General features: G+C 39.8%; 1 protein-coding gene across 3 annotated transcripts in view; it reads right to left on the bottom strand.

The window, feature by feature from the left end:
• The window catches only part of ATP10B (ATPase phospholipid transporting 10B (putative)), a 282086-nt gene that overhangs the window by 208462 nt on the left and 50483 nt on the right, over positions 1-23141 (bottom strand). The window contains exons 2-3 of one of the 3 annotated variants that reach the window (XM_055112844.1): positions 7881-8125; positions 6159-6315 (exon numbers count right to left, since the gene is read on the bottom strand). The gene's annotated coding sequence lies outside the window, so the exon portion shown is untranslated. The remainder of the gene's footprint in view (positions 1-6158; positions 6316-7880; positions 8126-23141) is intronic. The other 2 variants (XM_008960112.4, XM_034960914.3) reach the window with 2 other exon arrangements.

Genomic DNA, 23141 nt, shown 5'->3' on the forward strand with positions numbered 1-23141 from the left:
CTATATGTTCCTGTTATTAATGTCACTATCCCCAACCTGGCTCCAGCAGTGACTATGTGGTTTTTATATAATCAGCAAAAAGCTACTAAACACCACCAGTGAAAGCCAAGTATTTTTCGAAACAATTCTCTAGAGGATATACTTATTGCAGCATTGTATATAAAAGGAAAAGATTTAAATCAACCTAAATATTCATCTATAAGGAGCTGTTACATAAATTTTGGTACATTTCTACTATACAATATTATGTGGCCATTAAGAAGAATAAGTAATGGTTGTGTATACTAATATAACACAATCTCTAAGAAGTAACAGGTGAAGAAAACCACCTACAGAGACTGGGTATATCACTTAGGTTATAAAAAAATAAGGGGCATCCACATGTGAATTTGTATGGATATAGACTCTCACTGGAAGGATACACACATACAAAGTGGTTGCTTTAGGCGAGAAAAGTAGAGAGGCTGTAGACAGGCTCTACAGAAAGCTTAATTTTCAGTAAATATTCATAATGCATTAAACATGCTTTTTACCATGTCCACGTATTATCTAAAGTAAACACATAAATAATTTTAAAGCCATAATAAATAGTTCTTCATAAAGTATAAAACTTCACTTGGAAACAGCATCTGAACTTTCCTCCTTCACTCAATCCCAACGAGGTGGCAGCATTTAAAAGCATTTTATTTTCTCCCACAGTGGAGACCACAGCTCCAAGGGTGGAAGAAAGACTGCTCCAATCCTACAATATCCTTCCTTAAGAGATTTGATGACACAAAGTGAAAGGAAGAAGTTGTCCAAACTGAATGAGTAGGACTCATTCAGTATTTCTTCAAAAACTCATAATAGAGCAAAGAAGAGGCTGAAAGTCAGTTTTTCCCCTCTTTTTTAAGTATCTGGGCAGCAGAAGCATCCAACTCTATCCCATAAGCCCTCTTGATTGTCATCTAGGAAGTCATGGACCAGAGGATGTCACATCCAGAGAGCATCAGCTCTGGGCAAGACAATCCACTGTGGTGTGAATAAAATAACTTCTATTCATAATCACTTTTGTCCAAAAATATTTACTTTTTTAAAATTACAGATATGTTATAAATACATATACACATAGTAAGGGCATATTCTGAAAAGTTATTGCTAACAGGGGTACATTGTCAAAATATTTAGAAGACCACTTTATCGACTAATTCCAGAGAGGCAAAAGGCACAGTGGCAATAACACCAGTGTTAAAGTCAGGTGGATTTGTGTCTAAATCCAAGCTCTGTTCCTTATTAGCTGTGCTACCCTGAGTGAGTGATTCTGCTTCTATGTCTAGTTCATCACTTGTAAAAATGGGATAATAGTAGTAGGCGTCTTAAGAGTGACCATGGTGAAGAGGGAATGGAATAAAGTCTGTGCAGCATTGAAGCAAAGGGAGAATGATCAGAGAATTACATAGGAGGTGTGCAGAAGCTGGTTATGTGTTCCTGTTATTAATGTCACTATCCCCAACCTGGCCCTAGCAGTGACTTTGTGGTTTTTACATAATCAGAAAAAGGCTACTAAACACCAGTAGTGAAAGCCAAGTACTTTTCAAAACAATTCTCTAGAGGATATACTTATTGCAGCATTGTATATAAAAGGAAAAGATTTAAATCAACCTAAATATTCAGAATGGCTCCCACTGATTCCTACCCCCTAAGATTTACACCCTCGTGTCTTCCTCTGGCCTTGAGTAGATACAGTGACTTACATCAGTGAACATATTAGGCAAAAGTGATGGGATGTCTCTTCTATAATTAGGTTACAAAAGACTGTGAGTTTCCTCTTGCTAACCATCTCTCTTACTCTTCTTGTGTATATGCCCTAAAGGAGAGGGCAAGCTGGCAAGAAACTGAGGGGAGTCTCTGGACAATGGCCAGTGAGGAAATGAGACCCTCTGTGCAACAGCCTTGGAGGAACTGAGTGTGATTAACCACCATGTCAGTGAGCTTGGAAGTGGATCCTTCCCCAGATGAGCCTTCAGATGGGCCTGCAGTCTTGGCTAATACCTTGATTGTGTCCTTGTAGGAAACCCCTGAGACAGAGAACTCAGGTAAGCTGCTCAAAGATTCCTGACCCATAGAAACTGTAAGATAATGTGTATTATTCTTTTAAGGCAGTTAATTTGGGGGAGATAATTTGATATTCATCGACAGACAAATAAGGTACATCGATAGACAAATAAGGTAGCTTGCAAGTACTTAACAATGGATGCTGTATAAAAGCTCAGTAAAAGCTGTGGTATGGAATATTACATAGCAGATGTATGGCTATGTCCTTATCTCATACACATGGTAGACATCACTGATCACAAAATATTTTCTCCTGGTGAATCCAGATGCAGTCTCAGAATACTAACACTGAAGTCCAGGAAGCTATCAACTGTTCAGATAAAACCAATTCTAATCTAGTCAGTACTTATCATCTCTTTACTCTAATATGTAATATTCCTTTAATGGGAGACAAATTCTTTCTTTCACGGTGAGAGATAGTACTGCTAATTATTAGAACAAATCTTTGAATGTATACAAAATATAAATGGCTGACATTTCATTTCAAGAATAGATTTTCCTCTAGAGGAGGGTGAGAGAGACTGAGAGTACTGGAAACCTTAAGAGAATGGAGGAGATAAGCCTAGAAGTAGAAGCTGGGAGCACGGAAGCTCACTTTATTTCTCTTTTTAAACCGTGATTTAGCCTTTTTATAGGGTTGCCATAGAAATATACATGTTTTTTGGTGATTTCATAGAACATAATTTATTCTTTTTTATACAATAGCATCATTTAATCACAATACTAAAAATGCATTTGTTTCAGAAATGCAGGCAGTTGAGATTAACCACATACAAAACTCTAAGGTAGTGTGTTCAGACTTAAACATCTAGAAAATAGTTTCCAGACTTAAAAATAGTTATTAAATCTCCTTTGATCACACTAACAACTTCACTTCTATCTGTGCATCTCATTGGGGTTATTTCCAGGAACATTTTTCCCCCTTTACCCCAGTGTACTGTGTAATAACTGGATTCCTGAACTGAACACTCCTGAAACTTTTCCTACTCACCCACAAGAGAATTTATTCTTAATTTCAATAGATACTTTTAGATTCCAGCAATTGTTTAGAATTCATGATCTACTCAGGTCTATAAATTGTGATGGCATCATTAAAGTGACTACAGATTTTACTGCACTACATTCTAGGGAGGCTTTTTCCTTTGATTTCATAGTAAATGTGTTACATGTGTTATATTTATCTAAATTCAATGCATAAAAGTAATAGCATGTTTATATCTTAAGGGCTGCCATTTTGAACAAATGAAGGAATGGAGGGGAAGTTGCTATGAAAATGATGAAATTGTCAAAGGAGTAAACTGTTGTTTTGAAATAGGGAACATATCCTTCAACTCAGTATGAAATGTGTTCTTTGCCCAGTACAATAATAGTGTGGGTTATTTAAATAATGTACTCTTAGTATTTATGTGCTTCATTTTGTTGGTTAAAGCAGAAAGATCTCTCGAAAATGAGAAGAAATCCAGGTGAATGACCACAAGGAATTGTCCTTTAGGTCCATAACATGCATATGAAATACATGGGGATCTTGAGAAAATGTATATTTGGACTCAGTAGGATGGTCTGGGTGAAGCCTAGAATTCTGCATTTCTAAGGAGGTAGTAGGTGCTGTGGATGCTGCTGGTCTGCAGATCTCACTTTGAATTGCCAAATAGCAAAAATAGCAATCGCCCTTTTGCCTTGGGGATGTTTGAAAGATTTTTAGGTCAATGCTGCTCTACGTCCTGGAGCCTGTGGTGGTGTCGGTTTGTGATGGGTACAGGGTGTTTGTTCAGTTAGCTCTTTTGGTGGGCACAGAACTCCAGACAGACATTAAGTGAGTTAGGGAAATTGAAAACCACCCTTGCTGCTCTGGGAAGGATGACAAGAATTCAAGAAACTTAGGTAAGATCCTGAATGATATGACAGAAAACATCTTTGGAAATAGAAAAGGCAAATAAATATCATTTATGGAAAGAGAAAAAATATTTCATTTTCCAGTGGGTTTTGGAGCAACTCATACTGGCACAACATAACAGAACCCATCCATTTTGCAATCTATAGAATTCAGTATAAAGTCACATATCCAAGTTTATTCCTACTTTAATTTTCATAATTGCACAGCAACCTATCTTGTTTAAAAATGGAAGTAAAATATAAAAATAAATCAAATGCTGGCCATAAAAATAGGTTGACCTTGAGGCCAGGGTTGAGTGGTTTACATTAAAGATAAACTCTTGACTGACAAGGATGGTCCATTTACTACAACCTGCTCCTTATACAATACTTTCTGAGGCAGAATTATTTTTTGCCTTAAAACAGTAGAGTAATGCCTGAAATTGTATGGTTCTACATTTCAATTGTTGTGGGATAGAAAGTATCATATACAAAAGAGATACTGGGGGTTGAGTAAGGAGATTGGGAAGATAATAGATTCCCTAGAAATGCCACTCTTTAGGAAGTTTCTTGCAAATCTCTTCCCTTCAGGAAATATTTTCTATATAATTTATTCACTCTTTCACCAAAAAATGTTGAAACGCAGTAATATAAATATATTAAACACTTGGTATATATTGGTCAGTAACAGCAACAACTACCAGAACTGGCTCCTGCCCACAGGGAGTTTACAGTTTAGACAAGGCACAGAGAGACGTTGCTGAAGTAAACACTAAAACAAATCTAACGGTTGTCTGCAATAACAGCAGTTTTCTTATTGTTCTGTGACAAATCGGTGTAAAAATGTGGCATCAGCAAAGTTTACATTTATTGCACTTTGTTCCCATTTTCTTCCTCCATACACACACACACACACACACACACTCACACTTTAGGAGCCCAGCCTCACAGGCGTATCTGAGCCCCCAGAAGGGATCAGGCAGTATCAATATTCTAGTCCTCTATGGTTCTTCTCTCCCATCCCTGACCTGGCAATGACTCTTCAAGGAGCTTACTAAAGAGACAGCAATATGTGCAGAGAAATATCTCTGTGCACAAGAATGTTTTGATGTAATTAAAAATAGTGACGATATAGCTAAGAATGACAGGTATAGTTTAAAAGAGGATTGGGTAAAGAAATTATCATTAATTCCTGAGGTGCAATACTAATCAATGGCAAAAAATGACATGTACATACACACACACAAACTACAAAGGAAAGATGTCTATAATATTGAGTTCACAAAGCGGGTTTGAGAATAGCTTGTATAAAAGGATCTCACTATGTAACATTGTATTCATATGTGTTATGTGTTTATACATAACAGGTATTTCCATTATATAGAAGTATATATACACATATATTACAAATTACATATACACATGTAAGTTGTATACCTCTTCCAGGAGGACTTTTTAATTCAAAGGAAGTTTTTTATTCTTTTCCATAAGTTATTGTGGTACAGTTTAGTTACATAAGTTCTTTAGTGGTGATTTGTGAGATTTTGGTGCACCCATCACCCAAGCAGTATACACTGCACCATATTTGTAGTCTTTTATCCCTCGTCCCCCTTCCACTCTTCACCCCAAGTCCCCAAAGTCCATTGTGTCATTCTTATGCCTTCGTGTCCTCATAGCTTAGCTCCCACATATCAGTGAGAACATACGATGTTTGGTTTCCAATTCCTGAGTTACTTCACTTAGAATAATAGTCTCCAGTGTCATCCAGGTCACTGCAAATGCTGTTAATTCATTCCTTTTTATAGCTGAGTAGTATTCCATCATATATGTGATATATATATTCCATCATATATATGATCGATATATATATCATATATATACAATACATATATGGGTGATATATATGGTTGATATATATATCATATATATATGATATACACACACACACACTCACACACACACCACAGTTTCTTCATCCACTCACTGATTGATGGGCATTTGGGTTGGTTCCATGATTTTGCAATTGCAAATTGTGCTGCTATAAACGTGTGTGCAAGTATCTTTTTCGTATAATGACTTCTTTTCCTGTGGGTAGATACCTAGTAGTGGGATTGCTGGACCAAATGGTAGTTCTACTTTTAGTTCTTTAAGGAATCTCCACACTGTTTTCCATAGTGGTTGTACTAGTTTACCTTCCCACAAGCAGTGTAGAAGTGTTCCCTGTTCACCGCCTCCAAGCCAACGTTTATTGTTTTTTCATTTTTTGATTATGGCCATTCTTGCAGAAGGACTTGCCTCTATGCATATACACATCCTGTGTCCCACTTATCATCGCGGCTCATCAGGGAACTGAAATTGAGGAAAATAATAATAGCTTAATCCACCTTGGCCAGGTAGCATATTTGTACTATAGCTCGAAGCTTCGAAGCCCAAGTGGTGTGGATCTTTGAGGCAGATCAATAAAAGACAGATTTTGGGACAGAAAAGTCTTTCTGAAACTCTTGGATTATTTCCTATAAATGACCAAATATAAGGCCATACACAGCTCACAGGAGACTCTTAAAACTGAATGGTGAGATCTTGCAAAATTATCTTCTTTTGGCTGCACAAAGCAATTGCCTATACTTGAATGGTGGTAAGCAATGCTTGGGACAATGAATTTGAGAGTCCTTTTTAATAGAATGAACTCCTGCAGGTAATTTTCAGGCAACAACTCAAATTCTTATCTAAAAAACTAATTTTTAGCTTTTCTTTTCCTGTTGATGCTTTTTCAGGCAGGTGGAGGATTTTCTTAAGCACTTGGTATCTGCGGAGTTATGCACATCTTTGTGAAGAGCCCAGACAAATTAGAAAGTCAAATTAGCAATGCATATTTAATGCTATTTGTAGTTGTTGTTGTTGTTTTTAAGTTGGCAGTGATGTTTACTCTTTGAGGGGGAGTTTATAATTATGCAAATTGGAGAAACAGTCTGCATATGGTATAACGATAATGCCTTGGGTTTTATATCTAGAGTCTAAGTATTTCTTTCATTTTACCCATGACTAGAGGGGAGGTTAGCCAAGGCTGGTGCCTGCTTTCTCTGCCATGATGGAGTATATGAGGTCTTGGAACTTGAGTACCTTTATAAGCTTTCCTCTTAGAGGAAACACTGCTGAGATTTTCATAGTATCATCTTATGGTAGATACTATTGAGTGCCTTTACAATCACTATTCTTTCTTCCTTTTTTCTTTCTAATAAGATTTTAGTTTTGTTTATATATCCCCTTTTCTCCACACAACCATGTAGTTCAGGGAATGTGAGTCCCATTCTTAACATCAAGAAGGGACTAACAGTTATTCTAAACCAATCGTGGTGGTTCCAATTGCTTTGCTAAGGACTGGTTTAGACAAGGGTGTGTAACACATTTCTGGCCAATAAATGTGAGAGGAAGTTTGCTGGAGACTGATGAAAGAGACAGCCCACTGAAGAGGTCATAATCCAAGTCTTGGTAATATTACTGATTTACTCCATTGACAATCTATGGACCTCTCTTACCTTGGGACTTCTTATGAGGGCCAACAACTTTTTTCTTGTTATTTAAGCCACCTTGAATCTGTACTTTCTGTTACTTGCAGCCAATAGCACATCTTAAGTGATATATAATTTGACAGGTCCTATGTTGTCTGGGGAATATATACAATGGAGAAAGTTTAAACCATTTACTTGGCATCTGACATACCAGATCAGCTGATGTTTATTTTACTGGGTTGGAGGAAGAGATAGCGGTGGTGTTTTTTTTTGTTTTGTTTTGTTTTGTTTTTTTTTTAATTTAGACTCAGAGGGTACATGTGCAAGTTTATTTCATGGGTATACTGAGTGATGCTGAGGTTTGGGCTTCTAATGACCCCACTGCCCAAGAAGTAAAGATAGTACCTGATAGGTAGATTTCAAGTCTTGCTCCTCTTTCTCCTTCCCTCCTTTTTGAAGTCTCAGTGTTTATTGTTCTCATCTTTGTGTCCATGTGTAAGAAATGGTAGTTTCTCATCTTGGCAGTGGAGAGGAGTTCATTATCTCCACTGAATGAGATGAATAATAGGAAAAACTACTTACTCTTCACACTGTTGCTTTCATTGAAACAAATGTCACCAGTCGGTTCTGATTCTCTTGTCAAAGGAAGCCTGCATGACACAGGACAGAAAAGAAATACAAAATATACAATCTCATTTTAGTATCAGCAATAATCAAGTATTTTGCCCTTTTCTCTTTAACTGGATGGCTTTAGCTTTAGACACACTTTATAGAGCAAGTGGAATAGATTCCCAGGAAGTTGTTTCAGTAGAAACATTTTATTTCTGCCAGGGAATCAGGTCTGCTACTTTATCTGCCACCATACAGAATGCAAATTATGGTCCCAGAGATCCTCAGCTAAATGCCTAATTGCTCCATGAAATGTGTGCTGGTCCAGCCACTCAGTGCATTTCATCTTTTTTGTCACATTGACTGGTTTCAGAATGGATATGGGATTTCAGACCAATGAAAGTCAGTTCTGAAACTTGTGTTGAAAATGTAGTAGAAGGTCTCTTTCTACTGTGTTTGCAATGATGAAGATGGAGACCTAGAGCTGCTGGAAGCCAACATGGGAAATCAAGACTGCAGTTTTGAGCGAGAGGTACCTAGCTTTGATGTTATTTGGACCCCCAGATTTAACTATGATTGAACTTTTCAGTTGTGTGAACTATACATACCCTTCTCTGCTTAGGCTAGTTTTTATTGTTTTCTTAAGCCATTGGGTTTTCTGTTTTTCTTTTTAAAAAAATCCTCACCAATATAGAAAACAGGGCAGGTATCATAATTTTCACTTCATAGAGTATGAAATAGAAGCTCAAGAGAGAGGGCAGGGTGGGAAAATTCAAGACTCCTATTCAACGGCTCCCTCCATTCCATTCTACTGCCTAACTCTTTCAGGAATTCATTACAGTAACTCATTACAGGAAAGAGTTGACACATTCATTGCTAACTTTACTGACTTTAAACATTTCCACTTTGGAGACAATGAAGTTGTCTTCCACAAGGCTACCAAGGGAGATAATCTATATTATTTTAGCAAGGTAAAGATTATTCACATGCATATGCACACACACATACTCTATAAAAGGCCATGGTAGGTGCTTTAGATTTGGGCAGAAGATCTCCCTATAGGGTCTGTCCAAGATGCAGCCTGGTTCTTGTTGAAGCCCTCACTCTCCAGGGGACAGCTGAACTAAGTCAATGGACAGCCTCGGCCTCCTCAGTCTTGTCCTCCTGATTTTGGTCATCTGCATGACAGCTCTCTGGTGGCCTGTGACTAATCACAAACAAACTCTCCACCCAGCTGACTGACCTGCCTAGGGCCCAGTTCATTCTCAGTGAGTCACTAAACAGAGTTCACAAAAAGAAAGTCCATAGCCCAAATCCTGCTCCTTGAAGGGTTTTGACACAGACACACACACACACACACACACACACACATTATTTGAACTACATTCACACATTGAAAATTTTTACTTAAAAAGGTTAGATTTCAAGATTCACATAAAAAAATTCCAAAAGGCTGTCAACATTATTTGCATTCCCACACAAGGACACAAGCTGAATCTGAGTGGTGTCTACAGGGTTCAGGCAGGGCACATTTACTTCGTTCACCGTATTTCCTCATCTGTCCTCCTTTACTCACTTCTGCCACATACCTGGCTGTGTTTTCAACCCCTGCCCTAACCTTCCTACAACCTGTTATTGTTGGCTAAGACAACTGAGATGCCACCTTGCCCTCCAGTGGCCGTGTCTGGAAGCAGCCTGGGTCCAGCCAGGTTTCCATCTTAGCCTCCAGTTCCTCCATAAATAAAATGGCACTGCTGTGTGACTTTTAAATTTTCTCTTATCCTTGTTAAATCTTCCAAGTCCTCTGTAGAAAATAGGAATTATTTATTTAAATCAGAAAAATAAGTTAATAAATGCTCTTGTGAAAATAAAGCTTCCCTGTGTCCTGCGGCAGGAATTTGGGGAGGCTGTATGGTGGAATCAGCTAGGCACTGGAGGAGGTGTCAGAAGATTGGGACACTCTGTGATCTTTTATACTTTTATTTCTGTCTCTTGACCTTGGTTTCCCTGTCTATCAAATAAGGAAGCCATGTGTGCTAGATCAGAAGTTATAAACTGGTGGCCCCATAGGCCGTATCCAGCTAACAGACGGTATTATTCCCCCTTATTAATTAGATGCCAACAGCTAAGAAGAACGTTTCAATTAACAATCCAGATTACAGACTTCTTGGAACTGTCTAGCAACAATCACCAATGGTCCAGTGATGGTTAGATGGGGTAAAGTTTTGCCCCGTCCTCATCTACTTCCTAGAGGTCATACATTCACCTTCACCACCTGTTTTATTTGTTACGTTCCCCTTGCCATTATAGGCATTTGCTTTTCCTACTCTCCAGTGAGATGACGTCTAGAAACCCTTTAGCCCTCATTCTGTGAGTGGAGCCTGGTGCTCTGAGAGTTAGAGACAGACAGTCTGGAGAAGAGGAAAATGTTCTGAGCAAAAAGCTCACCCTGGGACATTCCAGTAAACCTTAATGAATTGCTCCTCCTCCCCACTTGGCCAACAGTTGAAACAGCAAGACGCCCAGGCCTTTGTGAAGGTCCCACTACATGGTTAAACCTAAAAAGGCAACAGCGGATTTTGAAAGTAGAAATATTCTTCTGCTGGGGTTGCTAGCTGAGTCTCTAAGTAATTTGCAATTCAAGTGTCTCTTTGTTTTGTATGAAAATTTGCTGCTATCTGGAAAGTGGGGAAGAGCTAAATTGCATCCTGCTGGTTTTACTTTGGCTGTATCAAAAAAGAAACTGTTAATCTGGTTCCATAATTAACTTTCCTGTTCTAAAAAGGCCCTGGGAGAGAGTCCAGAGGGTGGCTGTCAACTCCCTGCCTCTCTTCTCAATAACTCCTTTCAATAGAATGCCCTGAAAGGAGAATGATTCCAGGTGGGGATTGGTCTTGGTTTTCTAATTTTTCTTCTCCTTTATCACCATCCAATCACTATTTAGTGAATAGCTACAGTGGGTAAGGCACTGTGCTGACTAGTTGTGTGCCTAAAGATAAATAAATCCCTGTGGAGCTGCCAGAGAACATAAGTAAGTTAACTTTCTATCCATCCGCCATCCATCCATCCACTCATTCATCCAAAATGAATGAGCAGATGAATATAGAAACAGTTAGGTTCCTATATTATGCCAGACACTGTGCTAGGCATCGGTATGTGATACACACAAAGATGGCTTAATCGACATTTAAGAATTCTAAAGTGAAGAGATGAATTCTGACTAGGGCCTCAATAGTTGGCTTCATGGAGAAGATAGCATTTACATTTACTTTGGCCCCTTGATATTTATGTGCATGCATACATGAGTGCACACACCCTCATGTACATGCACACATACATGTGGATGAAATGCTGGTGAGACAGGCCAATTGATTCAAGTAGAGGTATGTAGGCTGGGAATTCAGTTTGACCATCACCGGGAGACCCCTTTAGCAGTAGAAGTGGGTTTGAACTAACATTAAGTGCTAACAAATTTGAGTACAGCCATGCAACAAGGGATATGTTCTAAGAAATGCATCATTAGGTGATTTTTTTATTGTGTAAACACCATAGAGTGAACTTACACAAAACCAGATGGTAAAGCCTACTCTACGCCTAGGCTGTATGGTCTAACCTACTGTGACTAGGCTACAAACCTGTACAGCATGTTACTTTACTAAATACGGTAGGTCATTGTAACAAAATAGTAAGTATTTGTGTATCTAAACATAGAAAAGTTACAATAAAAACATAGATAAGGTACAATAAAAATATGGTAGTAAAATCTTATGGGACCACTATTGTATCTGTGGTCTGCTGTTGACCGAAATGTCATTTTGTGGCACATGACTGTACTGCTAGGCACTGTGCTAAGCACTTTGCATCTATTATCTTGATGAAATTTCACAATGCCAAGCATAATTATTGGCTACAGATTACAGACAGGAAACAGACTCAAGGAAGTTCCCAGGGAACACATTGGCAGAATAGACAGTGAAGGTGAGACCTAGGTTCATGTCTGATTCTAAAGCACAAGGTTTAACTTCTAGGCAATATAGCCCAGCAGGGGGTTGGGGATGGGGAACCAAAGGAGGTCTTAGGTATCTGTTAACCAATCAAGCAGTCATTCAATCAACAATGTATTCATTCATTCATGCAAATACTGTATATGTTTGCTGAGTATTCTGAAGATTGGGTGTAAAGAAAACAAAATAGGCAAATTCCTTATCCTCTTCGAGCTTCTGTCCCAGGGACCTAACACTGAAGCGCTTCCCTCCTCTACAGTGCACAAAGGAGAAAGTACAATGAGGCCAGAGTTAATCTCCAAGTTGATCCCCCAGAGGACTACTTATTAGCTGACCTTTGCCTAGTACCACCCAGACAATTTGGATGGTACCCTGTCACCTTATTTTCTTTAAAGGACATTTGTTTTATCTTTTCTCTTCTCTCTGAAATTACTGCCTTGGGTATGATACATGTATTTTCCAATCCTATCCTCAATTGCAACTTGAAAAAAGTCTGTAAAGAAGTTGTTCTTTGCAACCCACTCAAGAAACCTAAGTAATTTTTCAGTGTTGCTTAGGCTATTTTAGGTCTGGCTTTGAGGAAAGTTAGAGAGAAACCCTCATCTTAACCCTGGTTCCCAGTTCACATCTACCTGAGAAAACTACTCCCAGAAGTCACCAAATTCTGCCTTAAACCTAACCCCTGAAACATCTATTAGGTGTCTTTTATGAATTGGTGCACAACTCCCAAGATATATGAGGTATCGCTCAAAGACACTGCTTTATTCCTGAGAATTAGAACTGGGTAGGAGTCCTGACTGTCAGGGCTACATATAAGTATCAAGGAGAAATTACCCTTTGTGTTATTGCACCTGTAAATGAGGAGGACAGTTGAAACAAGATCATAAGTTGACAAAAGGATGAGGTTTCCAAGAGAACCTTGTATTCTCTGGCAGAATAATGGCTCCCTGAAGATGCCCATGTCCTAATCCCCAGACCTGGGGAATATGTTACATCACATGGCAAAGGGAACTTTGCAAGTGGAATTAAGGTTACAGAGTTTAAGATTCGGAGATGATGCTGGATCATCTGGGTTGGCCCAGTGTAATCACATGAGTCCTTTCAGGTGAAAGAGGCAGGCAGAAGGGCTGATGAGTTACACGATGATGAAAGAAGCAGTAGGAGAGATCTAAAGTGAGAGAGACTGGACCCACTGTTGTTTGTTTGAAGATGGAGGAAGGGGGTCGTGAGCCAAGGAACCTGGGCAGCATCTAAAAGCTGGGAATAGACCTCAGGTGAAAGCAAGAAAGGAAATATGGGCCTGCAGTCCTACAACTGCAAGGAACAAAATTCATCCAACAACCTAAGTAAGAAAGAATACAAATTTTCCCCTAGCACCTCTAGAAGGGAGCACAACTTTGCTAACATCTTGATTTGAGTCTAGTAGGACCCATGCTGGACTTCTGACTTACAGAACTGTAAGATAAATAAAGTTGTGTTGTTTTTAGCTTCTAAGTTTGTGGTAATATGTTAGGGCAGCAATAGGAAATTAATATGCTGACTATTGGTTGAATCTCTGTTCATTGGTAAGTGTGATCTAGGAGCAAGTGCGGCTTGAAACCTGCCTGTGCTCAGTAGGAATTGGTGTCATTAAACATGGCAGAAAACCCCAAATGACAGTGACTTAAACACCTAAAGTCATCCTTTTTGCTTCAAACAAGTCTGGAGATAGGCAGTCCAGGGCCTTCCACCATGGTGGTTCTATGATGTCACCAGGAAAGAAGGATGATTCTGACTTTCTGCTGTTACTTCCAGGGTTAGTGCTTATTCTTCTGATCCAAAATGGCTATCAGAGCTCTAGCCTTCACACCTCAATTACAGGCAGCAGGATGAAGAAAGTGCAAAGGAAGCTGTTGCCTTAGGAATACTTCTCAGTAGCTGTTTATGATACTTGCACTTCTACCTCATTGGCCAAAACTTGGTCACGGGATCACATATAGCTCTATAGAAGGCTAAGGAGGACAATACACTCAACTAAAAGTTAGGATTCTTACCACTAAGGAAATAAGAGAATGGACTTGGAGAGAAAACTGACAGTATCAGCCTTCGTGTGGTCATTTTTGTGGGATTACTGGATGGTTCTCAAAGGGCCACAGCTATGAAAATGACTCTAGCTGGGATGCTTTTCCCTTCCCACTGACCAAAGGCTCTTCTCTCCCTCTTTACAGTCCTTTCTCCTAACTCCAATTTCCAGTCTACCTTAGTCCTATGCAGTGTTAAGGGCCCATTTCAAATCTTACCTCCTCCAATAAGTTTTCCTAAATTCTACTCAGAGGAAATAAATCCCCCCCTCCCTAAACTTTCATTAACAGGGTTCTATGTACCCCTTGTCACACTCCATTTTATGTGGGCATTGCTACTGTATGTGAGCGTATTTACTGCCTTCTGGAATGCAGGCCATCCTTTTATTCACAGTTGTATTTCCCACAATGCCTCAAACACAGCATGAACTCAATATATGCGTGACATATCAGAGAATGTGATCTTGTTCCCCAGTATCCATATTGTTCCTTTTATTTTAGAAATAAACCCCCTTCCTGGATCTAAGTGTTATCTGGGTACGTTGGTTGTGCAGCTACCAACCAACTCTGAAGTTGGTTGACTTCAGAGTCAAGTCTCTTTTGTGGTTACATGGAACCATGTGACTATGTTAGGGCCACTGGAATATGAGCAGGCATGGTATTTGCAGGTTCTGAGTCACCTCTCTGAAGACAATTCTACTTGCCAGGACTCTTTCCCCCACTTCTTTTCTCTTGGCTGAAAACAGTACAGCAGTCACCTTGGACCGAGAGATGGAAGCCACATGTCAAGGATGGCAGAGCCAACCAGCCAGCTTGTGACTCAGGAATACCTGCAGCTGTCTACTTGCCCTAGATTGCCTACCCACCTTTGGATGTGAGGATACACACACTCTCTCTTCTAAGCTGCTTACTTAGTCTCCAGGGTGGCAGTTTACCTGTGCCTCAATTCATCCACATGATCAATGTAATTGGTCACTCTTGGCCTGTGGGTCAAAGTCTGGCTTCCTTTCTACCTGTCCTTTTCCAGGAGGGTGATGTTAACCCTAAAATGACATGACCTAAAACACTCAACTGAACACACATGCCATGCTGTCAAAGCACTTCAGAGCACTTGATGCAGGTGTGGGTCAGGCTCTTGCATCCTGCTTAGCCAGGAGGGCTAAGGCAACAGGTTTGTGCCTAGCATTTTATTATTTCTGCTGGAGTCACTCTTGAAAATATTTTTAATCGGGAGTATGTTCAGACTTCTTAAATAATGTTTTGCACCAATATTTATTGCTGATTCATTCTTCTCAAACCCATCATTTTAGAAAATTGTCTTTTTGCTGTCTAAGTATTTTTTGCCATTTGAAACTTTCTCTTCAAAGTTTCATTTTTTTTTTTTTTTTTGGCCATACCCTTTAGGAGCCTATTTAGGCAATTCTGCTGAGCATTCATTTCCTAGCTGACTATTAACAATAAAATGCCTTGTGTCTGTATGTATTTTTATTTTAATATGTTCCAAAGCCTTTTACAATCGAATAGCACTTAATTATCAGAGAAGCCTGGCAAGTTATGCAGCTTAAGCATTAGTATTTCCACTCTGTAGACCAATACTCTTCAACAATTGTGTGGTGTAACAGAATTTAACTATCCATTATGAAGTATTTATATTGTAAATACAGTCATATGCTAAATAACATCTTGATCAACAATGGATTGTGTATGTGATGGTAGTCCTGTAAGGTTACAATGGAGTGAAAAATTTCTGTCACCTAGCGCCGACATCATGGCTGTCACATTGTATTGCAATTACTTTATTTGTTTATAAACTTAGTGTAGCCTAAGTGTATGGTATTTATAAAGTCAACAGTAGTACACAGTAATGTTCTAGGCCTTCACATTCGCTCACCACTCATTCACTGACTCACCCGGAGCAATTTCTAGTCTTGTAAGCTCCATTCATGGTAAGCACCCTAATGCAAGTGTACCATTAAAAATGTTTTTCATAGTATCTTTTCACTGTATTTTTTCTGTATTTAGATGCACAAATACCATTGTCTTACAATTACCTACAGTATTCAATAGAGGAACATGCTGTACAGGCTTGTAGCCTAGGAGCACTATGCTGTAATATATAGCCTAGGTGTCTAGTAAACTATACCATCTAGGTTTGTGTAAGTACACTCTGTGATGTTAGTACAGGATAAATTGTCTAAAAACATATTTCTCAGAATGTTCCCTGTCATTGACATGTGACTGTAATTTTTTGATGGTAATAAAATGTCATTCTTTTAATGTATCCCACACATATAATTGACAGTTTTTGAGGAGCTAATATGTCCCAGGAACTGTCCTCAGCATGAGGAACACAGTAATGAATTAGACAGACAATGTCGCTGCTTGTAAGGATCAGGGGAGCAGTTAATGAATTGCTGCATTTTGAGCAGGATGGTGAATGTTTACTGCCTTGTCTGTCCTGCATCCCTTCTTTCCTCTGGACAACTGATTTCCTGCTGCTCCAATCATGTGATTCTGATGGGGCTGCTGACCACAGAGGAAGGTAGGCGATCCAGGTCCGGCTTTTCTTAGAACTGCATTCCTCTGGCCACAGTGATTGTTTCAAGTGAAGTCACTTGACTTAAACCAAAGCCAATCAAAGTCTTTTTAGGGATTTAGAATTTAGAAAACAGGAGAAGATAGAAGTTCTTTGATTTGTCATCACTGGGCTGGGATGAGATAATCCTGGAGTAAACTGTGGTGGTACATTTTGGCACATGGAGGAAGCCTTTTTGCAATAGAGGAAGCCTCACTTTTCCCACCCAGTTCTAAGTTCTGGCTATGTGGGTCTTCTGACTATTCTAAAAACATCAAACTCCTTGCCTCTTAAGGCATTTTGTTTGGAATGAAATGCCTTCTCCAGCCTCTTTGCCCAATGGATTCCTTCAAGTCTCATCTAAATTTCACAGACCTTTTCTTATTCCTCTACTTAAAGTAGTATCATTGCCAATATACTCTCTCATAGCACAATGTTTATTTCATTAATAGCAATTTCCAAATTTCAAAATAGCACTCTTTATTGTTATTGTTGTTGTCTGTTTCCTCCATATTGTATTATATTCCACAAATGCAAGAAATGCATTTGTCTCATTTATTTATTGTCTCCCCAGCACTATGCACACTGCCTGGCAGAGTACCCTTAATATTTGTTGAATGAATAAGTGAAAGAATGTGTAAAAAGATAAATGCTTCTCACTGACTGTAAGGTTGGAGGTCCATGGTAAATGGAAATTATCCTTCCATTTCAGCATTGGTATGGTACATAAGCTATTTCATTTATCTTTTTACAAACCATCTTTTCAAAAAAAATCCTTAATCAAAAGAAAAAGAATATCTTGAGCTGAGTCTCAAACAGGATATCTCAATTGCAAAATATCTTTCTTAAAGTTTCACAGCTACCTAGACAAGAATATCTTCCCAACATTATAGGAAATTCCCACATTATCATGCATATGGGTAAAACCATTGAAGACTGGAGAAGAGAGAAGTCTTGACTCAGATTGGTGTCTACTGTGCTCTCTTGGGTAAGTCATTTCCCATCTCTGTCCTAAGGTTTCTGTACCTGGCCCCTTTGTTTTCTAGCACTGAGACTTGCAGCAATTCACTTATTTCTGAGCTCCAGGATAGTCACAATGAATAGGGGTGAGAATAGTGGCCCCTAAAGAGATATGTCCATGTGCCAATCTTTGGAACCTATGAATTTTTTTTTTTTTTAATTTGGGAAAAGGGTCTTTGCAGATGTGATTAACTTCGGGCTTTTGAGTTGAGAGGATCATCCTAGATTATTCAGGTGGGTCCTAAATCCAATGACAAGTGTCCTTATAAGGGAAAGGCAGAGGGAGATTTGAGATCCAGTAAAAGGCAACGCGACCACAGAAACAGAGACTGATGTGATGTGGTCACAACTCAAGGAATGCCAGCAGCCACCAGAAGCTAGAAGAGTCAAATAATGGATTCTCCCCTACAGCCCCCAGAGGAAGCATGGCTCTGTGAGATTTTAGACTTCTGGCAAGCAGAAATGTAAGAGAAAGAATTTCTGTTGTTTTAGCCAACAAGTTTGTGGTAATTTATATGGCAGCCCTAGAAAATAAACACAGTCCTCACTTGTACTACAGGTGTGACTGGGGGTCATTCTGCCCCCTGAGTTCAGACCCCATGTTGAGGCCAGGCTTTACTGTCACCACATTTAGTGACCTCACCACACCAACTCTAAGAACTTTAACAATTGATGTATATTTAGAGTAAAAACAGATATGGAGGACACCCTTATGTATATCATACCACAAAGCATTCTTAAGAATTTACCATTCACATTCCATTCTCCATGGCCACCACTACTTCTCCCTCTTTCCCTGAGAACTCTCTTTTCCAGCTATCCACATCTTCCTTGTCTCCATCACCCTCTCCAAGTCCCTTTAGCCAATACATCAGCAAGTATTTAAAAAGGGCTCAATCTTGTCCAAGAAGCTATGGAGAGTTCCACTTACTACGAACGTTGTGAAAACATTAATATTGATAATAGTAGTAGGAAGGGTAACAGTAGCTGACAGTAACTGGTTGTGTGCAAGTAGCAGCCACTGTGCTAAGCACTTTCTTTGTATTCTATCTCTCAACCTTCAAAAATAGTGCCTTCTAAATGAGTTCCTTCCCAGATGCATTCAGGGTACAAGGCCCATCACATCCCTAGGACCCCCAGCGGTAGTATTGTCTTGCTACACATTTACAAGCTGGTCGTGCCCTTCCAAAGGATCTCATTCCTCCAGGAGGGCATTTGATTCTAATCAGCAAATTGCAGAGAAAAGTTTCCTTTTAATATTTGTTGCACCACAACTGATTCCCTTCCCCTCTGACGTCTTGTCTATTATAGACTCTTACGGGAAGGGAGGATCTTGAGAGTGGACTCCTCACACAGGTACCTCCCACCTGCACTTGGAGGACAAGAAGGGAATCCAGAGGAGGGGGAGGAAAGGGAGAAAAGGTGGCTCTTCCAAGCCAGCTGTCTGTTAGAGAAACAAATTGAGTGCAGTTTGCCCCAGGAATATCAGGATTTTCTTTAACCTGGAGCTTAAACGGCAATCTTCTTAGGGTGGGAACTGTAGGGAAGGAGGCAGGAATCTAGAGAAAACTTCCACATACAATCTGTCCCAGCTGCTTGGGGGCACCCAAGGGTGGACAGCAAAATCTCCCCCTGAGTTGTCAGGGGGTTTCAGAACTCACTAATCACATCTAGTTTCAAAGCCTGTGGAGGAACCAGGGCCCAGGAACCCCTGGCTGGGAAAGGCATCCTTGGCTGCATCTTCCCCGATTGCCTCGCCTGCTACAACAGCTGGGCTCAGATACCCACTGCACGTGGCTCCACTGTGTCCAGCCCACAGATACAGCAAGGGCCCTGGAGGTTACCTATGGATGCATGCACAACGAATTACTCTCACTTTTTGCATCAGTACCAGCTCCCTTTTGCTCTGAAAGCAGCTTTGCAAGTTTATCCCCACCTGTGTTCCTCCACTCCCGAGACCACTAGCTTTGCTAAATTGTTTATTGTGAGTTGCTCCTGCAGCACTTTTTCAGTCTCTCTCTTCTTGAACTTACATCACATCTCAGAATGATTTGTTTCCACCGCCAATCTTGCCTCCAGTCTAAGTACTTTGAAAGTAGGGGCTATATTTTATATATTCCATGTTCCCTAAGTGCCTAGCATTTGGCCTTTCATATAACAGATACTCAAATCTTTTTGTTTTACTAAACAACTATTCATTTAGTAGAGGGACTGTATAAGATGCTGTGTGAACAAACTAGGAGGGAACAAACTAGTGGAACTGCTGGTGTTCAAACCTACATTTTAATGAGAAAGCTAAGAAAATGCACAAACACAAACACACAGAGAGAGAGAAAGCATTAACATGGTACTAAATTTGATGCTAAATACAAGAAAAGAAGCTGTGCATGGTGACACATGCCTGTCATCTGAGCTACTTGGGAGACTGAGGCAGGAGAATCGCTTGAGCCCAGGAGTTCGAGACCAGCCTGAGCAACATACCAAGACCCTGTCATACAAAGAAAAGAAAAGAAAAAAAAAGAGAAAAGAAACAAGTGTGGAAATGGAGAAGAGATAATGAAAACAAGGAGCTTAGATAAGGTGGGCAAGGGAAGGTTTCTTTGAGGTGGTGACATTTAAACCAAGACTTGAAGGGTGAGAAGGATCCAGTCAAGCCAAGAGCTGAGGAGGTGGGGGAGGGGGAGGGTGCATTTCTAGACAGAGAGGACTTGGAAGTTCAAAGGGACTAAGGTGGGAAAGAGAGTTTGACATGTTCAGAGAACTGAGGGGACTCCACTGTGGCTAGAGCTCAGCTGGTGAAGTTGGGGAAGGGAAGGGGGTTATATTGGGTTGGAAAACGTCTTCCTAAAATTCAAGTCCACATGGAATGACCAAATATAACCTTATTTAGAAATAGCGTCTTCACAGATGTAGTTAAGATGAAATTATACTGGAGTAGAGTGGGCCCTAACCCAATGACTTGTGACCTTCCAAGAAGAGAAAACAGATGCAGAGACAAAGACAGAAACAGACAGGGAAGAAGGCCCCATGAAGACAGAGGTAGAGGTTGGAGTTACAAGTCTACAATCTAAGGAACACTGAGGGTTGCCGGCCATCACCAGAAGCTAAGCAGCAGCAAGAAAGGCTCCCCTCTCCTAGACCCTTCGGAGAGAGAATGGCCCGGCTGACTCTGATTTCAGACTTCTAACTGCCAGAACTGTGAACAAATACATTTCTGTTGCTTAAAGCCACAAAATGTGGTGATGTGTCATGGCAGCCCTAGGAAACTAATACATGGGTCAAGGAAAAGACTTTTTCTCTATTTTTTTTTTTTTTTTTGTGAGGCAAAGGCTTACTCTGTCACCCAGGCTGGAGTGCAATGGTATGATCTCAGCTCACTGCAACCTCTGCCTCCCGGGTTCAAGCAATTCTTGTGCCTCAGCCTCCCAAGTAGCTGTGATTGCAGGGATGTGCTACCATGCCCAGCTAATTTTTGTACTTTTATTCGAGATGGGGTTTCACCATGTTAGCCAGGCTGGTCTTGAACTCCTGACCTCAGATGATCCACCTGCCCGGCTTCCCAAAGTACTGGGATTACAGGCCTAAGCCACCATGCCCAGCCATGAAAAGACTGTTTCATCGTTAGTGAAATGGAAATCCATCACAGGGTGATAGGCTGTATCAAAAGCTGATTTTTTTTTTCAGATTTGTGTTTTAAAAATGTGTCTCAAATGAGTAAAAAGAAGTCCTCGGACTCAGAACACTTCCCCACATCTTTCCAAGGCTACAATGTCTGTGCCATTTGCAGTGTCCTCCACCATGTAACTGCCCTCTGAGCAGGGACAACGTGGCACACTGGGAGATTAGTCATCTGATTTAACCATCTCCACCATCAACCACTTGAGGTTTCAAAACATGTCCCTTCTATTTTTAAGCAAGCAGCAGTCTACTTCTGCATTATAAATTTAGTTCCCTTTTCCCCAGATACCTGGTGACGCCATGTGTTGTCCCTTGTCCTCCTCCTTCTAGCCCTCTTCAGATCTAATGGAAAACATTACACAGTTCAAAGACACTGTTAATTAATGCTGATGTTTGCTTTGCTGACATTGGTATGAAAAGTGCTTATTTGAGGGCGAGAGAGCATGTTTCTTCTAATTCTCAACACCACTTCAGTATGAACCTAAAAATCAATGGATGACTGGATTCAGATGAACAATTACAGTCTGAATTTTGCCATTCATGAATGCTAGCACCTGACACTTGGGGAAAAACAGGTAACTTAGGAGGAAGAATGGCCAAATGGGGAAATAGGGTAGAAGCTAGAAGGTTCTGGAGTGCACAGCTTTCTGCAGCCTGGCAGCATTTAGAGTTCTCAGTGTATTAGAGTTCTGGAGAAAATAATTTTCCTTCTTCCTTAAAATTGATGGATTCACTCGTAGTTCTCATCCACTCAAGATGAAAAGTTTCCTGATTAGGAATTTGAACCTCAGTCTTTACCAGTTGTAACAAGGAATTTTGAGTTGGAGCACTCAGTGCCAGTTACTGAACCAAATGTTGCATATTCTTCATATCATTTAAGAAGGAAAATGGGCACCATTGGAGTTACAAGTCTGCAAGTTAAGGAACACCAAGGGTAGCCGGCCATCACCAGAAGCTAAGCAGCAGCAAGAAAGGCTGTCATTTATTGAGTGTCATAATCTTGGCTGGTACTTCATATACATTATTTTATATAATTCTGTCATTTCAGGGTAGTAAAGTATGAACTTGGAGTCCACACCTCGGTTTAAATCCTGGTTCTGCAACTTAGTAGCTAAATAACTTCGATTAGTTGCTTAATCTCTCTAAGCCTCAGTTTCCTCATCTATAAAATGGAAATAATAAAAATGTCAATCTTATTAAAATTAAATGAAATCCTGTAATACTGTCTGGCTTATAATGATGATTACAAGAATCATGATAATAGTAATAATTACTGTAGCATTTACTAAGTGCAAAGAGTTTACAAATGTGACCGTTGAAAAGCAGAGAAGTCAGAAACTTGTCCTTTGTTAAACAGCTAAAGTGTGGTATAGGTGGAATTTGATCCATTAACGTTAGCCATTGTTAGGGTTATAATCTGGAGTTCTAACTACAGTGTTTTGTACAAAGTGCATGCTGAATAAATATTTGTAGATTGATAAATTATAGGCAGTATATTCTTGCCAGGGGAGAATCTTGGATCTTGTTTAATAGTCTCCACTTATATGGGATTTGGCTAATATAATTGGTTTCTTTCTTCACTGGATTCCACAGAGATAGGCCATTCCCCTTTGCTTCTCAGTGTTTGCTGAGTCTGAGCAGAAAGTATTTTCTAGCTGTGATTTGGGAAAAATGACATCAGCTTAAGAAACACATTTAAAACATCCATACTTCAAGGCTG

This window comes from Pan paniscus, chromosome 4 (genome assembly GCF_029289425.2).
Source record: "Pan paniscus chromosome 4, NHGRI_mPanPan1-v2.0_pri, whole genome shotgun sequence".
NCBI classification, from domain to species: Eukaryota; Metazoa; Chordata; class Mammalia; order Primates; family Hominidae; genus Pan; species Pan paniscus.